A 14,368-nucleotide genomic window follows, 5' to 3' on the forward strand; every position below is an offset into this window, starting at 1 on the left:
AGCGAGGGGCGGCCAGCGAGGGAGTGGGGACTTTGGCTCGAGGGACTTCGGTGAGCAGGGGCTAAGAAGGAGCTCCTTGTGTGAAAAGGTATCTTTGAAATAACATATTTATAGTAAGAAAGGAGGAAATGGAGTCAGTTGGGGTAGTTAAGTGCTCCAGTTGTGTGATGTGGGAAATCAGAGACAGCACAGCTGTTTCTGATGACTACACCTGTAAAAGGTGCATCCAATTGCATATAATGAGTGACTGTGTTAGGGAGCTTGAGCTGCAATTGGATGAACTGGGGATCATAAGGGAAGCAGAGGCAGTGATAGGCAGTGATGGTCAGTGAAGAGTTACAGGGAGACAGTCACCCCTAGAAGGCAGGAGTCAGGGAATTGGCTGACTGTGAGGAAAGGAGGGAGAATGCCTGTGCAGAGTACCCCTGTGGAAGTGGCACTCAGCAACATGTATTTGGCATTGGATACTGCTGGGGGGAACAGCCTACCAGGGACGAGTCATGGGGGTCAGTTCTCTGGCACAGGGGCTGCCCCTGAGGTTCAGAAGGGAAGGAGAAATAAGAACAGGATACTTGTAGTTGGGGACTCATTGGTCAGAGAGACAGATAGAAGGTTTGTGGGATGAGATCGGGGATCCAGGTTGGTCTGTTGCCTCCCTGGTGCCAGGGTCAGGGATATCTCTGATCGAGTTCATAGCATTCTGCAAGGGGAAGGAGAACAGCCAGAAGTCATGGTCCATCTGGGGACCAATGATTTAGTTAGAAGTGCAGATGAGGTCCTGAAACAGGATTATGTGGAATTAGGTAGGACGTTTAAAAACAGGACCTCCAAGGTAGTAATCTCTGGATTGCTGCCGGTGCCACATGATAGTGAGGGTAGAAATAGGAGGATGTGGAGGATGAATGCGTGGCTAAAGAGATGGTGCAGGGGGCAAGGGATAAGATTTCTGGATCATTGTGATCTCTTCTGGGGAAGGTCGGACCTGTACAAAACGGACGGACTCCACTTGAACTGGAGGGGGACCAATGTGCTGGCAAGCAGATTTGCTAGAGCTGTGGGGGAAGGCTTAAACTAGTTTGGCAGGGGGGTGGGGAACAGAGTGTGAGTGCAGTATCAAGGGAGCATGGCCACCTAGATAGGAATAATAACGATAACAAAGGTAGGATGAAGATTAGGGTAAAAGGTAGAAAAGAGAATATAGGTGAGAGTCATTCTCTGAAATGCATATATTTTAATGCAAGAAGCATAGTGAACAAGGTAGATGAGCTTAGAGCATGGACAGATACTTGGGGTCATGAAATTGTGGCAATTAGTGAGACCTGGCTACAGGAGGGGCAGGACTGGCAACTTAATATTCCAGGATACATTTGTTTTAGATGTGATAGAGCAGGAGGTAAAAAAGGGGGAGGAGCAGTTCTGCTTGCTAAGGAGGACATTACTGCCATGAGGTGGCAGGGTGGTCTGGAGGGATCGTCCAGTGAGGCTGTTTGGGTGGAATTGAGGGGTGAAGGAGGCATGAGGGTGCTAATAGGGGTGTATTACAGACCACCAAATGGGCCAAGGAAATTAGAGGAACAAATTTGTAGGGAGATAACGTATATGTTTGAGAATCATAAGGTAGTGATCGTGGGAGATTTTAACTTTCCTCACATTGATTGGGATACCCATACAGTTAGAGGGCTGGATGGGCTAGAGTTCGTTAAATGTGTTTAAGATTGTTTTCTAAATCAATTAGTAGAAGAACCGACTCTGGATGGTGTAATACTAGATCTCCTGTTAGGGAATGAGCTAGGTCAGGTATCGGACATTAATGTTGGAGAAAAAATTGGGTCTAGTGATCATAACTCTGTTAGTTTTCAGGTAGTTTTAGGGAAGAGCAAGGAGGGGCCTAAAGTTGAGGTTGTGGATTGGAGAAAAGCAAATTTCGAAGGAATAAGAAGGGATTTGGGGCGTATTGAGTGGGACAGGATATTTTCAGGTAAGGATGTTAATGAAAAATGGAGGATATTCAAAAAAGAAATTTTGAGGGTACAGAGTAGATATGTCCCAGTGAGGATCAAAGGAAAGGCTGGAAGTCATAAGGAGGCTTGGTTTTCGAGGAATATTGGAAATTTGGTTAGGAGAAAAAGGGAGGTGTACAAGAGGTATAAAGAGCAGGGAGCTGAGAGTTTGAAGGAGGACTACAAGGAGTGTGGAAGGAATCTTAAGAAAGAAATTAGAAAGGCCAAAAAAAGGCACGAAGAGGCTTTGGCAGACAGAGTAAAAATAAATCCAAAGGGTTTCTATAGGTACATTAAAAGTAAAAGATTAGTGGGGTATAAAATTGGACCCCTTGTAGATAGCGAAGGTAGGTTGAGTGAGAAGTCAGAGGAAATGGGGGAAATTTTGAATGATTTCTTTGCCTCGGTATTCGCTAGGGAAAAATCTGGAGTACTGTGTACAGTTTTGGTCACCAAATTATAGGAAAGATATAAACAAAATAGAGAGAGTGCAGAGAAGGTTCATGAGAATGTTGACAGGATTTCAAGGTTTGAGTTACAGGGAAATGTTGTGCAGACTAGGGCTTTTTTCTCTGGAGCGTAGAAGATTGAGGGGGGACTTGATAGAGGTGTTTAAGATTTTAAAAGGGACAGACAGAGTAAATGTGGATAGGCTTTTTCAATTAAGAGTGGGGGAGATTCAAACTAGAGGGCATGGTTTAAGATTGAAGGGGGAAAATTATAAGGGGAACATGAGGGGAAATTTATTTATGCAAAGGGTGGTGGGGATGTGGAATGAGCTTCCGGCAGACGTAGTTGAGGCGGGATCATTGGTTACATTTAAGGATAGACTGGATCGTTATATGGAGAGGAGAGGACTGGAGGGGTATGGACCGGGTGCTGGTCAGTGGGACTAGGAGGGTGGGAATTTGTTATGGCATGGACTAGTAGGGCCGAACTGGCCTGTTCTGTGCTGTAAGTGGTTATATGGTTATATGGTTACCAACCCACCCATTCACGCTACTTAAAATTGAACCCAGTATTTCTGTAATAGCTATATGACTCAATGGCTTACAGAAATGATGGTCAAACAGAACATCTGTCTCGAAAATGCTCTGCTGGAATGGGTGAAGAAGGCATGTGAGCCATATCTATCTCTCTTACATGTGACACTCAAGCAAATAACATCTATAATTGCAAAGAAAAAAGATGATGGTTGATTATAAATGGAAAAATATATCCAGTTTGCTCACCAAAATATCTGGTGATGGCAAAATATCTGTTCAAGCTCATGATGCTTTGCACTTAGTTATTTTTGGTTTAGAAATTGGAGCATTAATTCATATTTAAGCTTTCCATGTGTTCAGCAAAAAAAAAAGATTTTATTCCATTAACACAAGAACTTAAATTATTAAATTCAGATTGTTGTGTGGCTTGACACACACAAAGGCAATAACAGCTGGTTAGAACTGTGATTATATATTATGGCCTGATGGATATTACTTAACCATTTTCTTTTCTGTTGCAGTGTAAATTATATTTGGAAAATTTAAGACAGAAGCACAAGGCTGGAAGCCTTTCAGGGAGTCACGCGTTAATGCTCATCCTTTCTCGTCTCAACAATCATCCAGAGCAGGTTACCAAAATGGACCTAATTTTCTTTGCTATTGAAGGACATCAATAAGATGTTGAAGTAGAAAGTAAAGCAAGAAGTAAAGGAATCACAAGGACTTGCATTTGAAAATGCCTCTAATGTAATATGTTTAATATAATTGACTTGGCTACAGGAACTGAACTATTTCACTTGAGCAAATGACTTTCTTGTCTGGGATCATCCTCCACTGAAATCACTTACAGAAACCTCGCTGCCACATTAAATTTGCATTTGTCTATTCAGTTTGATTGAAAAATATTAAAGATTTTCAAAACACATTCAATATGCCACCCAAGAGGATATTACACAAAATTAAGGCATATATGATTGGGAATAATTTATTATCATAAATTGAGGAATGGTTTGCAGACAGGTTAACAATAAACAGGTTATTCCTGCTGCAATTAGTGGGGGCCTGCAAGGAGACACTATTTACAATCTGTATTTATGACCAAGGTGAGGGAACCAAGTGTCATGGATCCATGTCTGTTGAGATGCAAACCTACTCTTGGGACCCTCACAGCCTAGATGGGAAAGAATTATAAAAGGATATAGACTTGTTATGTGAAAGGGCACAAAAATGGCCGATGGTAAAAAGTGTGAGGAAGAGAGAAGTTACCTAGCTTAGTAAGTAATTAAGAATACAGTCCAATTTTAAAATGCTTCTAAATGGTGCAAACAAAGCACCCCCACACACTCATCACAAAATGTTAACTGCAGGCGCAATGAATATTTAGATTGGTCAACGATATGCTAACCTCTACTGCTAAAATATAAATATTAAAGTTGCACTCCCTTATTAACATAAGTTAGGCTCCAACTTATGATCAGACGAATTTAGAAATACTGTACATCATTTTATTCCATGGCTCACTTCTTTATATCACTGCAAAATATCTCTGCTTAGCTCCTAATTTAAAGTTTGCATAGCATCAGAGAGATGTACTGCATACACAGAGAGATGAACATAGAACAATGCAGCACATTGCAAGCCCTTCAGCCTTCGATGTTGTGCATCAACATTTATTACATTGACAATAGTACAGCATCTAGGGCACTGAGATTTGTCAGCTTTTCTCCTTCCAATGACTACAAGCCCCTGGTGCCTCCCTTCAATAACCCAGAGCTTTCCCTAAACAGGAAAGCTGTCTCTCCTTCAATGTTCAGGTGGGAGTGAGAATGATTTTTGATGCACTGTAGAGAGTCGCTGCCATTGTTTGCTCTGCACCCGCTGCCGTCGTATTGCAGCCACTGAACACGCAACAGTGCACTGCGCATGCATGAGCACCGTAAGGGTGCATTAGTTGAATCAAGTGCTAGCAGGCAGCAGATGCCATGCTTTGGGCTCTCTCCCTCTACCCTCTTTATTAAGTTTGGTTGGGCTCAATAAAGTTTTTGTTTACCTCACCCACCGACTTGACTCATAATTAAGCACACAATAATGAACACGGTGTCAGAAGTGGGATCAAGAGCATCCCAAGCTTGAAGCCTTCCAATCGTAACTACAACCACATTTTGCAGTTTCCATAATGGCGGATGGATTCAGGCAGCCTGACCCACTCATGTTTGATGGAAATGAGGCAGAAAACTGGTGTATTTGGAACAGGAATATGACATATTCATAGCAGCAGCACATAGCGACAAGCCTGCCCATACCAGGGCTTACATTTTGTTAAACTTGGCAGGCCCAAAAGCCATTGAAAGGGAGAGGTAATTTGGCATGTCAAATGACTCAAAGACTTGTTGACTTAAACCAAGGCTTTCATTGGCAAAAGACTGGAGCTTATTACATTGAGGTCGACCAGTCCAGACTGACCTGGGTCTGGTTAGGAGCATCCCTTTATGACCTGCCAGTAGATGTGGCTATGGCTCTCAGCCAATAACTACTACTATATGTAAATATATACAAATATATACATTGGTGATAGTATCCCATACTATCACATTCACCCTTTCTTTAGGAACTGACCTAGAGGTGGGTAAAAGGGAAAGAAAGAAAAGAAATGAGGAGGAGAGATATAAAAAAATATATTAAAAAATTGATTTTTTACTGTTATTTTACAATTCGCCATCAGAACCCTCCCAGCATATCCTTCAAATTATTCCAATTCAAATGGTAATTTCTTATGAATTAAAATCGCTACACCCCTTGCCTTAGAATTAAAAGAAAAATAAAACACATGACCAACCCACTCTCTCTTCAATTTCCAATGTTCTTTTTCAGTCCAATGCGTTTCTTGCAAAAAAGCAATATCAACTTTCTTTTTTTTTTATGCAGGCCAATACTCGTTTATGCTTAATTGGGTTATTCAATCCCTGAACATTAAAAGTTGCAAAGGTCAAATTAGACATTTCTTTAATTTAATAATACATTTCACACTACTATAAAATATTGCTCCCCTTTCTAATTCCCTAAATATTCTAAACCCTCTCCTCTATATAAAAATTCAAAACAGTAAGAGATTTAGAAAAAAAATATACGACTCCCCAACAAACCACTAAAAAGTAGTAACTCCCTAAAAATATGGGTGTGGTAAAACCCACTAGTGGCAGGTGAATATTAAAGGTTTCAGTGTCATCCATCTCCCCAGTCAGACTTTCACAAAGTACTTATACAAAAACAGTCAACCCAGTGATTCCAGTCCCAATGATTGTTCCAGGTCCTCAATATCAAGAAGACTTTGACTCAATTCAACTTTCTTTCCATTCTTTCTGTGTTTCCCATTCTAACCAACTCCATTTCCATTTACCCTCCTTTTAGGTGACGATGATGGCGATCGTCCATTTCCTCACAAATCTGGCAATGAATTAGCAAAAATTAATGCATCTTGATCATTTTCAAAACATTGAGATTGAAAATTCCCATAAAAAATGTTCAATACAGCTGTGTAATGAAAAGCAAATTTATAACACTTTCGCTACAATACTTCTTTAGCTGAATTCAATTCTCGGTGCCTTCTAATAATTTCCTGACTCAGATCAGCATAGAAAAACACTCTGTTATTTTGAACCATCATTGGAGTCTGATTTTGCCGCACCTTCTGCTTCACAATTCTAAACATCATTTCTCTGTCATGATATTTCAAACAACAAATCAAAACTGCTCATGGCGGTTGACCTGGAAATGTTTTTTTCCTCTGTGCTCTATGTGCCCGGTCTAGCTCCAAACCACCTGGAAAAAATTAATTGCCCAGTAAGTCAGGAATACATTTCTTAAAAAACTTTACCGGATCTGAACCTTTCATATCTTCTGGAAGACCTAATATTTTTACATTATTTCTTCGATCTTGATTCTCTAATGAGGCAATCTTCTTCAATAATTCCTTCTTCTGAATCCCCCAATCCATGAAAGAATACTCCACTTTTTCCATTTTTTCTCTATTACGATCCACTTGGTTCTTACATTCAAAAAAGGCTTTTTCAATTTTTAAAAAAATATCCTGTTCAGTGTTCACTGTTTTTATACATCTACTAACATCACTTTTAACTACAGTCATATCTTTCTTCATAGAAGTCATCTCTTCACACATATTATTCATTGTAGTTTTCACTTCCATAAACCCTTGATTTATCTGTGTAGACATCTGCATTGACATATTTTCCATTAGATGAGCAATCCCTTCCAGTATGGTAAACAGAGAATCCAGTCCAGATTCCATCACTTCCCCTTGAGGCCTGCCTTCTCTGGTCCCAGCCCCCATATATTCTTCCTGTGTTCCCAATAGCGCTGGGCTCTCTTCCTCTTCTGACATGATGATTCCTCTTCCAGTGCGGGTGCAGGTCTGGATACCTGTTGACAGCGTGCCAACCTCATCAACCCGCCATCTTTTGGGTTCTCCCACAGCCCACACCTTCTTTAACAATTCCCAAACTTGTGACGCACCACACATGCCCAGAAGAGTCATCAACCATGCAGGTGCATCCTCCGATGCTACACTGCACGCCCCTAGACCATCAGGCGCTACTGCAGGCTTGCGCATTGGTCCCCGATCAGCTAATCCACCCGTGTGCCCGGGCTCATGGGGGCGTGAGTCAGGGCTGGCCAAGCTCATCACAGAACCATGCCATCTTGCGGATGCGCAATCAGCGTCGGTGTAATATTCAGTTGAGCAGGGGTCCTTTGAGGCTTGGGAGCTCCAGTCAGCGACTCCGTGGCTACAACTTGGTAGGTAGGTCTCAATTCTTCAACACTTTTATAAGGTAATATCTTTTGTAACTGAATTTTTGATTTCTTCACATTTGTAGCCATTTTAATCATCCAGTATTCCAAAGCCAGTAAATACTATTTTTAACCACTTTTACAACTTTTAAAATCGGGTATATATAAGTCTAACTGGGGAAAGGTGGAACTGCACATCTTCCCTCTATGCTATCTTGCCACTCCCCCCTAGCAGACAGAGAGTTCATCAGGGTGGAGGTGCAGCGGCTTCTGGTGGAAGGTGTCATAGAGCCCAGTAACAGGCCTTGGAGAGCCCAAGTCCTCGTGGTCAAAGGGGGAAGCAAGCCGAGAATGGTCATGGACAACAGCCAGACCATCAACCGGTACACCCAGCTGGATGCCTACCCCTGCCAAGGATAGCCAACATGGTCTACAAGATAACCCATTACCAAGTCTTGTCCACAATTGACCTGAAGTCGGCCTATCACTCACTCCCCATCCACCTGCGTGACAAGCCTTTGAGGTGGATGGGTGCCTGTACCAGTTTCACTGGGTTCCATTTGGGGTCACGAATGGGGTCTCCATCTTCCAGCGGGAGATGGATCGAATGATAGAGCAGCACAAGCTGCAGGTGACTTTCCCGTACCTGGATAATGTCACCATATGCGGCCACGACCAGCAGGACCACGATGCCAACCTATAGAAATTTCTCTGGACGGTCGAGGAGCTGAAGCTAACGTACAACAAAGAGAAGTGCGTGTTCAGCACCACCCGCCTTGCATCCTGGGGTACATTGGGGCACATGGTGTCATTGGCCCAGATCCAGAACGGATGTACCTGTTAATGGAGCTGCCCCTCACCACCACACTCAAAGCCCTCTGCAGGTTCCTTGGCTTGTTCTTTTATTACTCCCAGTGGGCTCCCCGCTTCTCAGACAAGGTCCGCCCACTGGCCCAGGTCACCACATTTCCCCTCCCACCCGTGGCGCAGGCAGCCTTCACACGAATCAGGCAGGATGTCACAGATGCCATGATGCATGCAGTGGATGAGGATTCCCCCTTTCAGATGTAGCCCTCGCCACCATCCTCAACTGAGGGAGCACCCGGTCGCCTTCTTTTCCAGGACCTGTATTGCTCCAAGCTAGGGCACTCCGCCATTGAAAAGGAGGCCCAGGTAATTATGGAAGTGGTCCATCACTCACGCCACTACTTGGCCAGCAGGAGGTTCACCCTCCTCACCGACCAGTGGGCAGTGGCATTCATGTTCAACAACATACACGGGCAAGATTAAGAACGACAAGATATTGTGCTGGAGCATCAAGCTGGCAGCATACAGCTACGACATCCAATATCTTCCCTGGAAATTTAACGACTCCCCCAACGCATCTTGCAGACCTGCATGTCGCTCCACAATGACCAGCTGCAGGTACTGCACGAGTCCCTCAGCCACTCGGGCGTCAGCCATTTATATCATTTTATCAAGTCCCACAACCTCCTGTACACTATCAGCGATGTCAGGACCATGACCGAGGCGTGCCGGGTCTGCGCGGAATGCAAACCTCATTTTTTCTGCCCAGTCCAGGCTCATGTCGTGAAGGCCACTCGGCCCTTTGAGCACTTTGGCTTGGATTTCAAGGGGCTCCTGACTTCCAGGAATTGCAACATCTATTTCCTCACGGTCAGAGACGAGTACTTCTGCTTCCTTTTTGCCATCCCTTGCCCAGATACCTCCATGACCACCATTATCAGGGTACTGACACAGATTTTCACCATGTTTGGCTACTCCACATTTATCCACAGCGAACAGGGGTCTAGCTTCATGAGTGAGGAACTGCATCAGTACCTGACATCAAGGGGCATCGCGACTAGTTGCACGACTAGTTACAACCCGAGAGGTAATGGGCAAGTGGAGCGCGAGAATGGGGTAATCTGGAAGGCAGTTCTTTTGGCTCTTAAGTCAAAAGGGTGGTTCATAGAGTATTGGCAGGATGCTCTTCCTGAGGTGCTCCATGCCATTCGGTCCCTTCTGTGCACGGCTACCAACGTGACCCCTCACGAACAACTGTTTTCATTCCTCAGGAAATTGGCGAAGGGAACGTCCCTCCCGGTATGGCTTGCATCCCCAGGACTGGTGCTCCTACGTAGACATGTGCGGGCGTGCACATCCGAACCCTTGGTCAAGCAGGTATTCCTCCTACACGTGAACCACAACTATGCATAAGTTAGGTTCAGTAGTGGGAGGGAGGACACCATCTCAACCAGGGACCTGACACTGGCAGGAGCACCCACTACAACACTGTATCCTCCAGCCCAGGATCCCGTTGGCCTGACACATACGCCTGACCCCGAACAGCTATGGGGCACTCAAGACCTCTTTGGGCACCAAGGACTTGCTACAACTCTGGAGGATGAACCCGCCAACCCGCACATCCAATGCGATGCACACAACTCGACCCCGGCCTCCCCGGCACCGTGGAAGCTGCTCCGGCCCCTGCTCCCAGTCCTCCCACACCCACAAAATCAGTCCTGCAACGGTCGCAGAGACTCTGACTGCTGCCGGACCGTCTTAATCTGTAAATATTGTGTATATGTTGGGGCTTTTACTGCAACTCCTCCCCTCCCCAGGTCAATTTTAAAAAAGAGGGTGAATGTGGTGCTACACCACTGGCCTACTGCAGGGGGCAACTTCTATACCTGCAGAAGAGCATGGGGACAAGACAACACCTGGCCGGCTGTCAATCAGCAGACCTGAATGGACCAAGCCCCATTTGGTCAGGTATCAATCACCCTCCAGGATATAAGCCTGAGCCGGCCCTTCGAAGTCATTCTCAGAGCTCACAGCAGCACATCCTCACAGCTGGCTCTGTGGAGTTTTATATTGAATAAAGCCTGTTGTACAGTCTTTTGGTTTTGTGTGTTTGCTTCTGGCCGACAGCTCACCACAGCAGTGCATAACAAGGACCTGATAGAGTGTAGGGCATTTGGGAGGACTTCCTGCCAGTGAGTGGAGGTGAGGCCTTTGGACTGGATGGAAAGCGTGACCTCTTTCCAGACAGTGGTATTCTGCCTTTCGACCTGCCCGTTACTGTGCAGGTTATAGCTAGTGGTCCTGCTGAAAGCAATACCGCACTCCAGAAGGTCCTGCCTCAGCTCCGCACTCATAAACGAGGACCCCCCATCCAGTCATTGTGGCTGTTACTAGGGTACCTGAAAATGGTGAAGATGCCATGCAGTGCATCTATGACTAAGGAAGCGGTCATGTCATAGCAAGGGATAGTGAACGGAAAGCGGGAGTACTCGTCAATCACCATGAGAATGTAAGTATTACAGTTCATCGATGATAAGGGCCCCTTGAAGTTTACACTGAGACGTTCGAAGGGCTGGGTGGCTTTGATGACGTGGGTCTTTTTGGGCCAGAAGAAATTGGGTTTACACTCAGCACATATTGGGCAGGCTCGGGTCATGAAGTGGATCTCCACGAGGGTATAGGGCAGAGTGCGGGCCTTTACAAAGTGGGCGAACCTGATGACCCCCAGATGACAGAGCTCCTCATGGAGTCTCTGCAGCTTATCCAGTTGTACACTGAAGCATGTCCCACGAGAAAGGGCATTAGGCGGGTCATTGAGTTTGCCAGGCTGATACACAATGTTGTAGTTGGAGGTAGAGAGTTCAATTCTCCACCTGGCAATCTTGCCGTTTTTGATCTTACCCTGCTGGTTGCTGCTAAACATAAATGAGACCGTGTGTTGGTTGGTCAGTAGTGTAAAGCGCCTTCCATTGAGGTTCTACGATGGCAAAGGAGTGTCGGCTTTCAGGGCCCTGGATGGTCCCAGAAAAGAAGGCGACAGGCCTACTGGCCTGGTTAAGGTGGCCGTCAGTGCAAAGTCGGATGCATCACTCTTCACCTGGGAGGGTATGGATTTGTAGATGGCGTGCAGAGTGGCCGCAGTGATATCTGACTTGATGCGGTCGAAGGCCACTCAGGCTTCTGCTGACAGGGGGAAGGAATTGGACTTGATGAGTGGTCATGCCTTGTCAGTGTACTGTGGGACCCATTGGGCGTAATAGGAAAAAAAACCCCAGGCAGCATTTGAGTGCCTTCTAGGTTTGGGGCGGTGGAAGGTCCACGAGAGGGCACATGCGGTCTGGGTCCAGCTTTACCATCCCTTTTTCCACCATACAACCTAGAATAGCGAGGCGAATGGTCTGGAAGACACACTTCTCGAAATTGTACGTCAGATTCAGCCATTTCGCCGTTTGGAAGAATTTGTCAAGGTTGGCGTCGTGCTCTTGCGGGTTGTGGTCACAGATGATGACATTGTCCAGACACGGGAATGTAGCAGTTTGGCCACTCTGGTCTACCATTCGGTCCCTTACATGCTGGAACCGTGATGCTGAGGAATTGGTACAAACACCCGTTCACTTCAAAGGCCATGAAAGGACGGTCTTCCTTGCTGATTGGGAGCTGGTGGTAGACTGATCGGAGGTCAGTGGTGGAAAACACATGGTATTGGGTGATCTGATTCATCACATCTGTGATTCATGAAAGAGGGTAAGTGTTCAAGAGCGTGAAGTGGTTGACCGTTTGGCTGTAGTCAACCATGATCAGCAGCTTTTCCCCATTCTTCACCACTACCACTTGCGCCCTCCAGCGACTTGCACTGGGCTCATTGACTGCACAGCAACGGTCGCTGCCTCCATAGCCTGCCACCGCTGCCGACTACGATCGGGCCTCAGCACCAGAAGGCCCCACTGACCTGCCTACACCACGAGTATCACAGCCTCCACAGTAGTCCAGTAGTCTGCGCACCTTGCTTTTAATAAATTTCCTATCCCAGAACCTGTTCTGCCTGCTTTTAGTGGTGAACAGTTTCCAGCCAGGGGTAAGGTTGGTGAAATGTGCTGGAGGAGTGACCTGGAGGCTGGAGACGCTGCAAGTTGGAGCTTTGGGGCACAGGGACTGGCGTGGGCTGTCGCTAGCAGGATGTCTCTGGGGTAGAGTGGTGGCAGACAGAGAGTGGAGAGTGGGGACCCTTGAGGTGCAGTGAGATTGATTGAAAAAACATTGGAAATCCAACCCCAACTACACAGATGCACATAATTGAGAAAGGACCAGCAACTTAAACTCTACATTTGATGCCCTGAACTTTCAAGGTCACCACACAATACCCCTTGATGCCCGTTGAATGGGCTCTTGTGGCCAGTAAGATCTTCTGGTCTGTTGGGTGAACAGCTAGCATGTATCGTTGGACCAGGTCTGGATGAATGAAGCTCTCTTGAACCTGAATCAAACAGACAGTTAGTACATTGATTGTTCACCTTAATCATTTCCATAGCCTTAGCTAGGGAATGTTGCGGATCCTAATTTAATGTCACTGAAGCAGCAACCATTACAGGGAGTGAGGCTGGTGCTTGTGGTATCGACAGTGTGGGCTGATGTAATGACATCACTCGTCGCTGGGTGGGCCGCCCGGTGGATCCTCGCATCGCTGGTGTTGTGGCGGAGCATCGTGGGGCCTTGGTGTGGTGCATGCTACACTCACGCGCTGACGTCATCGGGATGGGCGGGCTGTCAGCGGCGAGTTTCAGAGGTGGCAGCATTCGGTCGGAGTCAGCTGCGAAGGCTGTGATACTCGTGGTGTAGCCAGGTCAGTGGGGCCTTCTGGTGCTGAGGCCCGATCGTAGTCGGCAGCGGTGGCAGGCTATGGAGGCAGCGACCGTTGCTGTGCAGTCTATGCAGGCAGTCCCTTGGGGCCTGCTGGCTCACAAGCCCCGTTGGGTGGAGGGGGGAGATCCATGTCAGGGATCAGCGTCACAGCGGCAAGGGTGGAGTGTTGCATCACAGCGGTGAGAATGGAGAGTTGCGAGGGAGGCGCCTTCCGCGCGCGGTGCTTGCATTGTGACGTCAAGCATTGCCACGCAATCGATTCCTCACTCTCATTGGATGAGAGGTCTGAGGACGAGTGATTTGAACTTGGGGAAGGAGGTTGGGCCTCCCACGAGGCACTGTGCTTGGCAGCAGCCATTTTGGACCATCAGACAGTGGTGAAGTGGCCATTCTTCTCATACTTCTGGTATCGGGCCTTCCTCGCAGTGGACAGGGATCGACTCTGCTTCTCCCTCCCTCAGAAGTAACACTTCGGGGTTGCGTCTGGTAGTGTGACAGAGGCGGCGAGGCCATCAACGGGGCATGGGGAGACTGGGTTAAATACAGGCATTTTACTCACATTGTAACAGGGGGCCCAGCCCTGCGTATAGGTATCCATGTTTAGAGCTGCAGCCTCCATTGTTTCAGTGATTTGAATGGTCTTTGTCAGACTGTCTCCCCCATGCTCCAGCAATCGTTGTCTCACTTCATTAGAGTAGACCCCTGCCACATAAGCATCCTGGATCAGGTCATCGGTGATCCCGGCCGCCATGTTGTTGGTGCACACTCAAGCTCTACCCAGTAACCTCAGTGCCTGGAGGTAGGCTCTGCAGGACTCACCAGGTGCTGCCTCCTGGTCGCTTGCATGTGCCTGGCATAGATCTTGTTCATAGGCCACTCGTAGATCCCCTCAGCACATTTATGGCAGCC

General features: G+C 46.6%; 1 long non-coding RNA gene across 1 annotated transcript in view; it reads left to right on the forward strand.

The window, feature by feature from the left end:
- Window positions 1-13,120: 13,120 nt before the first annotated feature.
- LOC138757236 (uncharacterized) overlaps window positions 13,121-14,368 on the forward strand; it is a 39,622-nt gene continuing 38,374 nt past the window's right edge. Inside the window, exon 1 of the long non-coding RNA XR_011353443.1 lies at window positions 13,121-13,439. This is a non-coding gene — a long non-coding RNA (uncharacterized lncRNA). The remainder of the gene's footprint in view (window positions 13,440-14,368) is intronic.

This window comes from Narcine bancroftii, chromosome 3 (assembly GCF_036971445.1).
Source record: "Narcine bancroftii isolate sNarBan1 chromosome 3, sNarBan1.hap1, whole genome shotgun sequence".
In the NCBI taxonomy this organism is placed as follows: Eukaryota; Metazoa; Chordata; class Chondrichthyes; order Torpediniformes; family Narcinidae; genus Narcine; species Narcine bancroftii.